Here is a 14,167-nt window from a genome sequence, read left to right as displayed (position 1 = left end):
ACCCCTTAAGAATTGTTCATGGAACACTCTTTCTAATTGATCCCAAGTGTGGACTGAATTCGGTGGTAAGGTCGTAAACCACGTGAAAGCATTTTTCGTCAATGAACTTGGAAAATATTTCATTTTCAAATCCTCATTGTTAGCCAAATCTCCGGCCTCAATCTGGTATCTAGCCACAAGTTCAACAGTAGACTCAATGGAGTCACCTGAGAACTTAGTGAATTTAGGCACTTTCCAGCCTCTGGGCAGTTCTGCCTCTAAGACTAAACCTGGGAAGGCTGAAACGAAATGAGGCCTATTAGAAAAACCTACATTGAAACCGTGTTGATTCAACAATTTCTCGACAATGGCCGCTATATTTTGCTGCCCCCCGTAATTGTTTTGTCGGATTCTTTCCAGCATCATGTCTGCATTTCCATTCCTATTGACCAACTGAACGTTGCCCAACATTCGACCATGCCCTTGGTTAAAGTTGTTTGGCTCAGGTGCCGCATTTTGCGGCGGTGGTACCACATATGGGGGTGGAACTTCGACCGGATAAGGCTGAGGGCCTAAGTTGCCCCCTTGATGAGGAGCATTTTCGACAAGAGGGTCTAACGCATCGGCAATTCGACCCATGGTGTTGTTAAGTTGTTGGTGCACTGGGTTAAACACTTCGCTCATTTGTCGAGTTAGCATGTGTACCATCTCATGGTTACTATCATTGACCTGTTGCCTAATAGCCTGCAAAGAACCAGTGTTCATGCCAGTCGTAATATACGCTTGGCTTGGCACTGGGAAACCAAGCGGGCTAAATCGACTCACGTGGCTAGGAGAGCCAAACTGTGGAACATTCTCGGAAAATGTCGAGAAATTTGTCTGAAGGCCTTGCATCAGCGACTTAGGCATGCCAAATGGCATATCTCTCATTGGCTGAGAAAAACTTGCTACTACGTTTGACACATGATGGGGTCGAATAACCCCGGCGATTGTCTTTGCCGGCGTTGGAACGGTCGTGCCATGAACATTTTGACCTGAAACCGCCGGGACGCTCGGCGCTGGAACGGATAATGAGGACGGCATCTCCGCCATCGCAGACGCTACCCCACTCGGTCCTGGCGCGCTGGGGCCAGGATTTGCAACCGGGTCGTTATTGACTCCGCCATTTGATTCTCTTCCAGATGATGAAGTGCCTTGGTTCACTACATTTGAACCAGGAGGAGAATTTCTATGTCTATTGTTCGCCATACTCAGAGTTTTGCCACTCCTTAGTTGCATAAACCAACAACAAACACAAATACTAATAAAACTTTAGAAGCACTTCTGCAAAAACTTAGTTTTCACAAAACTGTCCCACTGGGCGTGCCAATTTGTTTACTGGTGAATTTGGTAAACAAATAAAAGAGAGCGATTGTGAAGTTCTTTGGTGAAAACGCTATCAGAAGTAAAAGTTAAAACGAAAAATAAGATTTAGGGACAGAATTTGCTTAAATAAAACGTTGTAGACAAAAATGCAGGAAAACAAAACCAATAAACTGAGAAATGAACTTCATTGATGCTGAATAAAGATACAAGAATTTGATTGCAAAAGACAACATTGCGTTGAAATCTAAAGGCTGGTTCAAGCAACTACGTACTCAGTGGCAAACTCTTGTGGCTCATTGAGTCTCATTGATTCGGACATTAGAGCTTTTTGAGTGTTTCTGAGTTGTGAAAATTGCGAACCCTCTCTCTTTATCTTTTTCTCCTATTTATAGGCTCTTTGCTTCAACCAATTTGTTCTCCAGAAACACCCCACGATCTTCATTATGTTTCCCGCTCGTTTGCCACTGCTCACGTCCGCCACTAACCCACGTTCTAACACTACACTTGTATTTTGCGACCCTGTGGTAAAAGTAACTGCCAGTCGGTTTGTCTTGAGCGTCTTCGTCGTAAAAACCTAGTCTAACTGGCTGATGGCAAATTTTAGCTTTTGTCGATACATGCTTGTCGAGAATGCCGCTATTCCATACTTGGTTGTTTTGTGGCTACCAAATGCCCCTACTTTCCCGACGTTGGCTTTTACTTTGGCTCTTCGCCTTTGGTGAAAAATCGAGCTAACAAATACTAATTTAAATTCCATCTTTCATGGAAACTATTAGAGGTTTTCATATTGAGTTTATGAGTTGATTATGCCTACTTGTAGAGAAGTGGTTGAAATCTACCGTGCGCTTTGCTATAGAAATTAGTAGAAATTTTTTTTTTGTCTTAATGGGACGAAGAGTGGGATTTTCGATTTTGGATATTGTGAACCAAGTTTTTCAAGAGTTAATGGAATTTCATTGTAAGCAGAAAAGGTTAGCCCCTTTGCGTGTGGATTTTTCTAAACCGATTAAGAATTGCATCCTACGAGAATTGTTTTCTTCAAGCTTAATGACGTCGAAGCCGCTGAGAGTTGTGAAGTTTGGAGTTCAAGTTCCATGATTAGATACTACGACTTTATTTGGTAGACGGAGGTTTGGGTAGAGAGAGATGGGAAAGAGAGGGTTAGTGGGAGGAAAGAGAAGTATGTGTGTTTGGTAACCAGGAGGAGGGAGATAGAAGGGAGAAAAAATGTTGGGACCCACCACTTTTTTGGTATATCCAAATTGGATCGAGATGGGCTGGTCCCTATTTTTTAATTCTTTTGTCTGATTTTTCGCATTATACCGGCGGTCTAGGACCCCCCAGATGTCACATAAGACCGCCAGAAAGTGTTTAATATGACAGATGAATATTTTTAATCACAAACTGCACTTTACTGGCGGTTTGGGGCCCCCGGTATTTGTCTTCTGACGAGCAAAAAGTGTTTTATATTAGAAATGATTATTTTTAAACACAAAAATTAAAGTAAAATTCTCTCCTCTCTATCTCTCATCTCTTTTTATCATACCAAACAACCTCTAAATATACTATATTTCTCACATATTTCTCTCTACTTAACTTCTTTTTTCTTTACACTCTCTCTTCTCTATCTCTCTCTCCTCTACCAAACGAGACAACATGAATGTGATGGCGACTGCAGTGGCCAGGAATATGGTTAGTCTGAGCGTTGATATGAAAGAGGCCCTAAGCATTAGTAATGGGCTAAAGTTAGCTTTGAACTAGGGTTTCACGAAGTTGTTGGTGGAATTTGATAGCAGTAATATGGTTAAGGAAATTGTGAATAAAGAGACCCATAATGCATATCTTGGTCTGTGCTGAAGAACATCTCGAAGATGACACTCTTGTTCCCTTTCATTTCTTTTGCTCATGTTTATTCACATGCTAATAAGATTGCCCGTTATTTTACGTAATTTACTTTGTCACAACCAAATGCAGAGTGAACTTTGTCTTTTCCATCTTGTATTCACTCTTGTACTCTCTAGAACACTTTGCTGAATATATTTTCAATAATGAATTCTTGTCTCACGTCAAACAATATCCTATATATAATTTATAGTATTTTATGAAAGAGTATTTATTTATTAAATTGGGTCCACCTAATATGCACCACTTTTTAGTGGTGTAACCTTGCACCACTATGTTAATTGTTCATTTTATCCCTGTTCAAAAAATTAATCCCATCAAAATCCACCCAGTAATACCAATATTTTTTTCTTTTTATAAAATAATTTTTTTAACAGGGGTAAAATGGACAATTGATATAGTGGTGCAAGGTTGCACCACTAAAAAGTGGTGCATATTAGGTGACACCTAAATTAGAAGTGTGGCGCTATTTTGAAATATTAGATTTACTCATTAAATCTTACTTTGTTTTTCGAAAGCAATATTCATTGAAGAAATAAGATGAAAGCGCTTGAGAACAAACTCTAGCTAGGGAGTATTGTGTAGCAAATACCTCTCAATAAAAAACCTACCAATACAAAGAACCTAGAAAAACTAAAATACCCAAAGGTACGACTCAAACAAGCACTATAACAATGCAGAAAAGACCCACCAACTCCTAGAAAGACAAAGACAAAAAAATTCTTTATAAAGTAAATTAAATTAGAGACAACATTAATATTATTATGAATTTAATGTGGTAGATTCTTATTATATTTATTAATAATATTTTCCTCCTTTTAAATCATAACCATACTATTAAACTAATTCAGGTAATAATTTTCCTATGTACCAAAAAAAAAAACTAATTCATGTAATCTATTTTTTTTCAATAAAAATAAAAGAGAAAAATATGCATGTTTTATTTTAAAAATACAATAATATAACCTTGAATTCTTTTTTGGTACATCGGAAAGCATAAACTTGAATTCTAATGATATTGTAATACTATGTAATTATATGACATTGTATTGTAATATTATTAAATTAATTCATGTGATCTCTTTTTTTAATAAAAATATAAATATAAAACAAAATATATAAAATTGAAATCTAATGATATTGTAATTTTGTTTTTGAAAGGCTAATGATATTGTAATTATACTATGTAATATTAATTATATGACATAGTATTGTAATATCATAAAACTTTTTTTCGGTTAAAATAGAAAAATGTGCATGTTTTATTTTGAAGGTCAGAAAAATAAAAAACAAATACTTTTTTCACTAGGATAAAGGGATTCGATTCATGCTCTGGTGCTATATGAAAGATTGTGGTGGATCAGTCTAGTATGCAATGCCCATGTGATGCCCCCAGTTGAATTTTTTTGGCCGGCCCAAGGGTAAAGTCACTTAAGCAAGGGTTTTAGGCTTCTCAAAAAAAAAATTACTAAGGAAAAAAGGCCTTAAAAAGTATTTTTTTACTAAGTAAAAATGCCAAAAAAAAATCAAACATTAATACTAAGTTAAAAAGGTCCAAAAAAAAAGATTCACTTTAAAGTTGGTTTTAGACCTCATTTAGTGTTGGGCCGGCCTTGTCATAATTGTAGCTACAATTTTAAGATTTTAGAGTCTCTAATCTGATTATCACCGCAATTATGGTGTTTCAACAGGCCAATTATTATTTTTATAATACAATGTTATTTTTTTATAATAGAGGGGGCTTTTACCAGGGAACTAACCCCTGATGTACAAGGTAAGACTAAAATCAAACATAAAAGGAACAATACTAAAATTATGTAGAAAGTCATAAATTGTAACATCCTGATTTTCGGGTGCCACGGTAGTAACATGTTAAAGTAAATATGCGATATTTTTCAAAAGGGTTCTATAAATGTGAGTATTTTTTTTTCTTTTCGAAGCATTTCTAAAACATATAATGCATACTCCCAACCGTAAATAATTTACATCTGGCCTTGACTAAGGCACAACATAAAAGTTAGGACAAATAAAATAAGACCCAACAACGGACCCACTATGCAATGACTCCATAGATCCGATATACTCCCTATGATTTCCACACTGGGTAACCATAGGAAAGCAATGCACCGGAACCTACCCAAAACCTCAAATACAAATCATAAAATGATCATACAAGCTTAAACCAATAACGGTAAGCTTTTCTATCCAAAGGCTCTAGCCTTACACCCGACTCTAGTCTTCGAGTCTTCTATAGTTCTTCCACATGGAGTAGCATCTGCTCACATCACAAGCCTCCGTCATCTGGCAGCAGGCCGACCACCCAAACACAAACATACAAACAAAGTCAAGGTGCTAGGGTCAACTCACATAATATAATAGATAATACAAGCAACACGTGATGAATAAGGGGGTATATATATATGTTGTATATATACATATAAGTTCTGTATTGCCTACCCTAAGGTATATACATAACATGTTATCACATCTCTAATAATAACCAAATCATCAACATCTCAGCAAATATAATTAAAGGGCATGATATGTCATGCAACGTCAATCATAATAAGATGCACGGTGTGCCAATGCAGAATATGATGACACAAATCCGAATAACGTCACTCTACTTGGCGACGGGACAAACCAACGGTATTGCCACTTAAAGGCTGGGCACCTTGAGACGGTCGTAACACTGGCCTCGTGTTTAACCATTTCTGCTCGGGTGTCGCTTATCACCTTTGGCTATAGTCAAGACGGTACAAACTCTACATGGTTTGACCATTTCTGCTTGTTATGCCGAACATCAATAGGGACGATACAACTCTACACGGATGATCGTCACTTCCTGTTGTGCCAGGTATAGTCAGAACCGATTCAACTCTACATGGTTGATCGTTACTTCCTGCTATACCGAAGTACTTTGCTTGGCACTTCATCGCGTGTATGCATGAGTGCAATATGATTATCAAAACAACGATTCGCCCTCACAGGTACGTGTTTAATTACAAATCCCAATATAAAAACCCAAGTGTTTAATGTCGACCCTGACGACATAAACCCCAATGGGAGAGTACTAGAGTACTCGGTGACCTCCTCTCGTCACCGTGGATCACCCCCGTGGCGTCCAATGGAAGAGTACTAGAGTACTCGGTGACCTCTTCTCGTCACCGTGGATCACCCCCGTGGCGTCCACCAAATTATTCAAGAAGTGCAAGGAAGCATTTATTTCCTTTATTAGTCATGTTGACTCATCCACTTGACGGTCAAGCAAACGACTCAACGAGCGAGAAGGGTATTACCCACGCTCAGTTTCTTGCTCAAAGCATGGCTTGTCGACTTATTCCCGTATTTCACAATTATTTGCAATTCCTAAGTTTCCCTAAGGTCATCGTTAATTAATTAAAGTGTTTCAAGTTGAGTTAATTCAATTATGATGTTTATTGTCAAAATCCAAAGTTTCATGAATTATCAAGTTCCACGTTCTAACTAATCAATGTTTCCCGAATCCCCCAAATATAATCCCCGGGAAAAGTCTAAGCGTTTGAAAGAAGGGCTAGGTCTCAGACCCCCGTCAAAACCTGCCTAGGGTTATTATATCAACCCGAATGATCAAAGAGAATCAATTCAAATGTCCTACACTCCGCAATTGTGTCAAAGCGCACGATTCGACAACGATATCAATATCTCAAGCTATAAGAAGCAATACGACAATAATTATGTGCGGAAATCATAAGACAGAAACCAGTAAACGGCTGAAGCCTCTCAGAAAACGAAGGCACACGTCTCATATCAGTTCACTCGGCCGAAGCCTCCATAAAACATTTTCCCATAAAGCGATAAACAATATTCAATGCAATATTCAATATCAAGCATTATTCAAGTCGAATTTAACGACGCCTATAAATCAATAGCTAGTAAGTAAGTTGCCCTAACCTTAGCCAACTCCCTTACTAAGCTGCAACTCCAATCCAATCACATCTTTGCTTTCCTGTGTAGACTCGCTTTATTTCGTTGTGTAGCTTCGATGCAAGGTGCTTCCGTTCTTCGTACCTTTCATAAACATACTTAACAAAATCACTAATCGCGCTACTTACTACTTAAGTCTAGAGCTACAACCTCAAGCAAATGACTCGAAGAAAACATAAGTTAAACTGAATCTTCGCAATGGTTATAAACCATTAGGATCAATCACAGAAATTAAGACAAGTCATCATAATGACAACAAAACAATAACAATGCTTCAAAAGCTTTTGACTTAGTAAATCAGCTTTAAAACCAAATACTCATATCTTTGTTAAAATAGAAAGAGCAAATAAAGAATACCTACTTATCGAGTCACTTACAACAACTTAATGTCTCAACTCCCTCTCACAATCTATTCCTCAAGCCAACGTTGTATCATTATCAATTCTTATGAAATCCACTAACTCTTATCAAGTAATCTATAAGCTATAGTTAACTTCCAAGACAAACAACTCTTCTTATCTAATGATTATGTACTTATTCAAGACTCATAAGCTCCTTCAAAACGATCGAATCACTTCTCCTAAACTTAACTCGTGATATCTCGTCAGACACAAAACCTTAGTCTCTTTGAAACTCTACTTTGGTTCTACAAAATAACAAACTTATAGATTAGTCCTCAATCAATCCCTTAATTTCTTCTTAAGTCCTCAAACTTCCAAAGTTTCAAATCTTGACCTTCTAAAATCAAGTATTTATAGTAAAACTCATCAACTTCTTGGAATTCAAGATTCAATCCTAAGTCACGTCTTCAACGTCAATATTGTCATCACAACTTAATCCATTCTACTTAATACCTTTCGAAGTCTAATTCCTCACTCGGAAATCCAAACTTAATTGTTCTATCTCTATCCAATCATGTTATCCTAAACATCCATTAACAAATATGTAATGTTCGAACACTTATTCTCTAACACTCCAAAAACTTGTTCGACTTTCAAAACTTTTTGCAATCGCTTTTTAATGAATAAAAGTGCGTAAAGACTCAAACGTTCTCTATTTTCATAAACGAATAAACAAGTGCGTAAGTTTCAAAAGATATTTTCCTACCCCAAACATTGTAATATAATTTTAAAATGAAAGGTTTTATCAACCTTTTCCACAAACAACGCTTTTCGCTTGAAATAACTGATTTTGTCAAAACGAACATCAATTGCACAACGACTTTAGCTAATTTTTAAATACGTCAAATAAACTCCAAAATATCTGATATTTTTATCCTGGCTCCATCTACAGGTCTTGTAAATCCTCATAAATTTACAAGTCTAAATTCAAAGTACAAAATTAAGGAAAAATCGAGTACTACAGCAGTTCGTGAGAAACGGGACAGCTTAACCCGTGCTCACTAAAATGCGTATAACCTGAGCTAGAGAAATTGGAATGACATGAAACCAGCGGCAAACGTTTTCTAACAAAAAATCTATAACTTTTATGAAGAACACAGTTCCAAAATCTGAACTGAAACACACGAATTTGACAGAAGAGCGGCTACTACATTTGAAAACAACAACAATTTTATGTGAGTTTTCGCAAGGGCACCGTAAGGGCTGAACCCTAATGCCCTCAGAAACCAACAGCTATAACACAATCACTCACACCACACACATACACTATTCTACATTCCTTCATTAATTTTTACAAGGTACATGGACAGCAAAATTGACAATGATATATGACTAAGAGAAGCATAAAGACTCTAGTCTTTCACCCACTACCTCAAGTGTCAAGCTGTGGGGCTGAACTTCTGCTTCCTGGTCGCTGCATTCCCTTTCCCTGGAGGCAATGAAGACTGGACAACAATAGCACACAGCTAGGACAGGAAAAATAGGAGATGAATCAGAGCAAGGATTAGGGTTTTGAAAGGGGCAAAACAGAAATTGGAAGGGAAAATGAATTCCTTACCCAGAATTGGCCATCAATTCGGCCAGAGTAAAGAGAGAGCTCCCTGGTTCTAAGTTCAGTGACTTCTCCGGCGAAGGTTGGCCGGAGAACATGGTGGTTGGCAGCGGCTGGCGGCGGTTTCCGGTGAAGGTGGTCAGAATCCAAAATTTCTTTAGGGGTTTTGTAGTGCACGACGAGGGGAGTTCCATGGTGTGGTTGGTTTCTCCAAAAACTTAATGGTTCGTCGTAGATCAGAGCTTGAAGGTCGCGGTTTTTAGGGTTTCGTTTTCTCTCTTGTCCTTGCGTTGGTGGCATCGTTCATGGCGTTGGGAGTGGGTGATGGCGGTTGTGGCCGCCATGCTTGCTGGAGAACGGAGGAGAGGCAGCGGCGGTCACCTATGGTGGTGGTGCGTTCGCGGTGAAGAGGCATGGAGGTGGTGGTGGTTGGCACGCGGTTGTTGCTGGCGTGAGAGGGAGGAGGGAAACATGGTGAGGGTGATGATTCTTGCTGCTGTATCAGAAGAAGAGGAAAAATGGGTTTGGAGAGGAAGAGAGAAAGAGAGATGTCGAGTGAGAGGGGAGAATGAGAGAGTGAGAGCGTGAGGGAGTGAATGGGTGAGAGAGAGTAAGCCAAAGCTGATTGGGTGGGGTGGGGCCCACGTGGAAAGAGAGTGTGATCAGAAATTTGAATGTGTGGTGAGGATGAGAGGAAAAATAGATATTTTGAATGAGTGGTTGGGAAAGAAAATGAATAAAGAATATTCCTTTGTAATGCTTGATGCCTTATCATAGGTAAATAACAAAGGTGACATGTTAGAGCAGGTCATCTCTTCATAAAAGAAAGAGATAAATAAAGAGTAGAAATTCCTAAGATTAAAATTAAATAATACACACAAAAATAATTTAATCAAATCCTCAATTTTAAATAACTCTATAAAATCAAAATATTGAAATTAATTACTACCTAATAAATTTTCACGAATCGCGATTAGATTCGAGAAGAGAAGATAACATAATAAAATAATAAATATAAACACGCGATTAAATGACTGTAAGGAAAATACTCCTTAAGGTATGTAACACCCTGATTTCGGTGGTGCCACTTTAGTGACTTTAAATCAATAGTGCGGAAAATGCGTAAATATTTTTTTTGTTTTCTTTTCAAATAGAAGACTTAACATAATGAAGACTCAACCCAAAGATAATAGACACAAAGTAATTAGAGATAGTGCCCGCAGGCGAATAAGTACATCCCATGGTCAGAGCCATGAGTTTTATGAATACAGTTTTCAAGAAGATAAGTCAGCCCCAAACGGCCTTCGAAAGACTTCCTATGCCCGACTAACTCCCTGTGATCCTCCTGGAAGAGAACCACACAAAAGCTAATAGTCGGGGACCTACCCTGCCACAAAATAAGAAATGACAATCAGAGCTGTGAAAACAATCCCCCATATAATACACTCCTAACGTCGACCCTCATCCGATCATGCATGAAGTCCGGGTCCACGTCGAAGGCTCAGTAGTAGTCATTGCGCTCAGGATCCTCCCCGAACGACGAACCATCTTGAATCAGCTGTTGGACGTCTGGCAGCAGGCCGACCGCCCAAACACAACCATACACACAAAGCCAAGGCGCTAGGGTCAACTCACAGAATATAATAGATAATACAAGCAACATGTGATGAATAAAGGGGTATATATATATATAGGTTGTATATATACATATAAGTTCTGTATCGTCTACCCTAAGGAATATACATAACATGTTATCAGATTTCTAATAACAATTCAACATTCAATATATCAAAAACTCGATAAGCAATATATCAACGAATATAGTTAAGTGCATGGTATGCCAATGCTATGTCATGCTCAAAAGATGATCCGGATAAAATGTCACCATCTCGAAGGATGGGACAAGCCAAGCATCTCGCTCCGCTAAAGCATCTTGTAAGGCCCAAGTTTTAACGCTTTGGATAAGTGAATAAAATAAAAGAGTTTATTTGATTAAGTTAAATTTGGGAAGGAAAAAGGTTCAGGAAAAGTCCAAGAATTTATCGAAAAACCGATAAGAGTTATAGCACGACTAACATACGCTTAATCCTAGGTCAAAGGTATTAGTGAATAGTTAATTTACGCTTTAGGACACGATGGAAACTAATTCCAAAAATCCTCAGAGAAATGTTAGAACTTCTCTTTTCTGTCCTTAAACAATTATTTCGATGCGAAATCCTGGAAAGTACGAACGTCAAATTTCAATTCTCGGAAGTTTGCCGAAACGGAATCCCTGATAGTTCGAGAAACCTAAGATCGACAGACGATGAAGACTTTTTCTATTTGGAGCTGCAAATGAAGATTCCACCCGCGTTCTCCTATTTCTCTCATCATTCCTAATCTTTCTTCAGAAGGAAGTTTTCTCATCCGACGATCACTGCAAAAAGTAGTTTTTCGGGATAATCCGACTTACACCGACTTATGCCGATTTTGGATCTTTTGGTTTAATTCCAAGAATCCTGTTTTGAGTTCTGGAATTCTGTCGCCAGAACCTATCTTAGAATGCGCAGAGGAACGCGCAGGAAAAATCGGAATCGCAAAAAAATCTTTTTTCCGTTTTTTTCCAAAACCTATAAATAGCTTGAAAATTAGATTTTTGCCAAAAAAATCACCCATTCCCTCCCCCAAAAACCGTGAGCAGCTAGAGAGAAAGAGAGGATCCGGATTTTCGCGAATCTTTGCCCGTTTTCTTCACCGATCGTTGCTAATCGAAGACCTTGAGGTAGGTAAACTATATCTCACTTCTGATCGTCAGATCTGTCGACTTTTTCTATGTTTTTCTGAGCTCAAAGTTTGGAGCTTTTTGTAAAATTGTCCAAATAGCTTGATTTCAGTGTCTAAACTTCTTCCCTGCATGCTCCTGAGCGTGTTCTGCGGATTAGATTTTGTCGAATGTCGACGAAATGCCGCCGGGATCAATTTCTACCTTAAATACCCATTTTTCGGTAAAGTCGCAACCTTTAAGCTCTAATCTATCGACTTGGCTTAGTGCTAGTAGGATTTGTCGTCATAAACGTCGTTGTGGACGTCTCCATCCAATCTGTTTTTCAAAAATCCAATTTTGAAATTTTGAGCTAAAAATAATGACCAAACTACCCCTATATCAGTTTTCGATCCGAAAATTTTTCCGAGCTTAGAACCGTCTTAGTTACGGCGTATGTTAACCTAGGAACCAAGTTTGATCGAAGAAAAATCGACCCTCCCAATTAAGGAAAGTGGCCGAGAGCTATACCAAGGGGGGAGGAAATCCGACTTTTTCGAAAACTTGTCTTAACGCGTTAGATTGTCGTACCACAGAGTTTGTAATGTACCGTGTAACCCTAGGACTTATTGCTTGCTGAGTTTCTGACTCAATGTGTTGATTTCTGTGATTTTGGCTTAAGGTTCTTTTGAGGAGTTTCCTGGAGATCAAGGCGAGGAACGTGAAGGAGGTTGTGAGGAAAACGCTGGAGGAGTTACAGGTGAGGGCTACTCTCTGAATTACTAGATAATGCTTTAGGTGTCGATGAAATTCGACTTGATTTATGTGTTATGCACCTAATTGCTAAATGTCTGAAATGATTTCTGAGGCTTCGGCCGAACTTGTTGAGTACTTGATGCCATGATATTGTGTGCTAAATGATTCACATGCTACGTGCTACATGGTTAACTTAGGATGTGTTGGAATATGTTGTTTATGCTTTTGACTGAGCTGTTTTATTTATGCTATTCCACTTGTACCTGAGATTCTGAGGAGTGAGGATTACGGGCAGGTCATGCCAAATTTTTATGAGATTTTGAGAGAGTTTTAAAGGACGAACGGAGTTCGGACCTTGTTATGTTTTAATGGATCGAGACCTTCTCAGGGAATTATTTGAGATTATGGGATCTCTAAAAACTCTTAGGAAGTATTATAAGATTAAAATGAAAACTATTTTATCACGGAAAACTCATAAGACATTAATCAATTTCTAAATCCTTTGAACAATAATGATACCCTTAGATAAGAGCTTAGAGCCTGAATATTAGTTTGGGAAATATGAGAAGTGTCGTCGAGTCCAAGTCTTGAGGAAACTTACAAGTTTCCGAGTATGCTTATACTTTTTCGCTCGATGAGCAGTTTAATGTTTGGCTATCTAAAGTTCAGCCGGAGACTATAAGTTTCCAAGTACTTCGGTACCTTTTCGCTCGATGAGCAGTTTATTGATTGGCTATCTAAAGTTTAGCCGGGAACCATGAGTTCCAAAGTACATTCTTCTTCTTTTTGATTAATTCATTTTGTCGCAGAATCGACATTTGCCTTAGGGTAGGCTTTTTAGAGACAATAAGTTAGCCAGAACACGTGACGACGTGTCGAGTGAGGTCGGAGACGTTGTTTGGCTAATCACTTGCATTCATGCACTCATTTTGAGGTTAATACACGGCGGATTACCGGACCTCGGTGGATTCCAAAATGGTCATAAGACCCGGATTTCCATATTTAGGACACTACGGTGGTCCTCAGTAGCAGACGGAATGGCAGACCTACGGGTTCACTGCTGATCTGACTACTTTTGTGTGGTGTAAGAGACGCCCGAGCGGAATGGTCCCACTTTGGCCGGTGTTAGGGCTGACTCGATGGTGTCCATCCTTCTTCCGGAATGCATTTTGTTACCCAGCATTGCATTTCATGCAAAATACATGCTGACTTAGTTGCTGAGTGTGATTGGTACCTGTTTATCCTACTTGAGGCATGCTAATTGTTATTATGATCTTTATACTCATTGTGATATATGCAACCCTAGGATGTTATCCCTAAACGTATAAGCCTGAGAGGCTAAACAATTATTACCCTATATATATCTGGTTTTATTATTTATATAATTCTTTGGGGTTGACCCTCGCGTCTTCTGTGTGTGTTTGGGCGGACTACGCCATTGTCAGTTGAATATGGCGGACCGGTTCACGATGGTTCACCCTTCAGGGGAAACTAGGTTGAAGAAGC

This window comes from Lotus japonicus, chromosome 2 (genome assembly GCF_012489685.1).
Source record: "Lotus japonicus ecotype B-129 chromosome 2, LjGifu_v1.2".
In the NCBI taxonomy this organism is placed as follows: Eukaryota; Viridiplantae; Streptophyta; class Magnoliopsida; order Fabales; family Fabaceae; genus Lotus; species Lotus japonicus.
The sequence above is the reverse complement of the archived record's forward strand: the minus strand, read 5'-3'. Positions refer to the sequence as shown.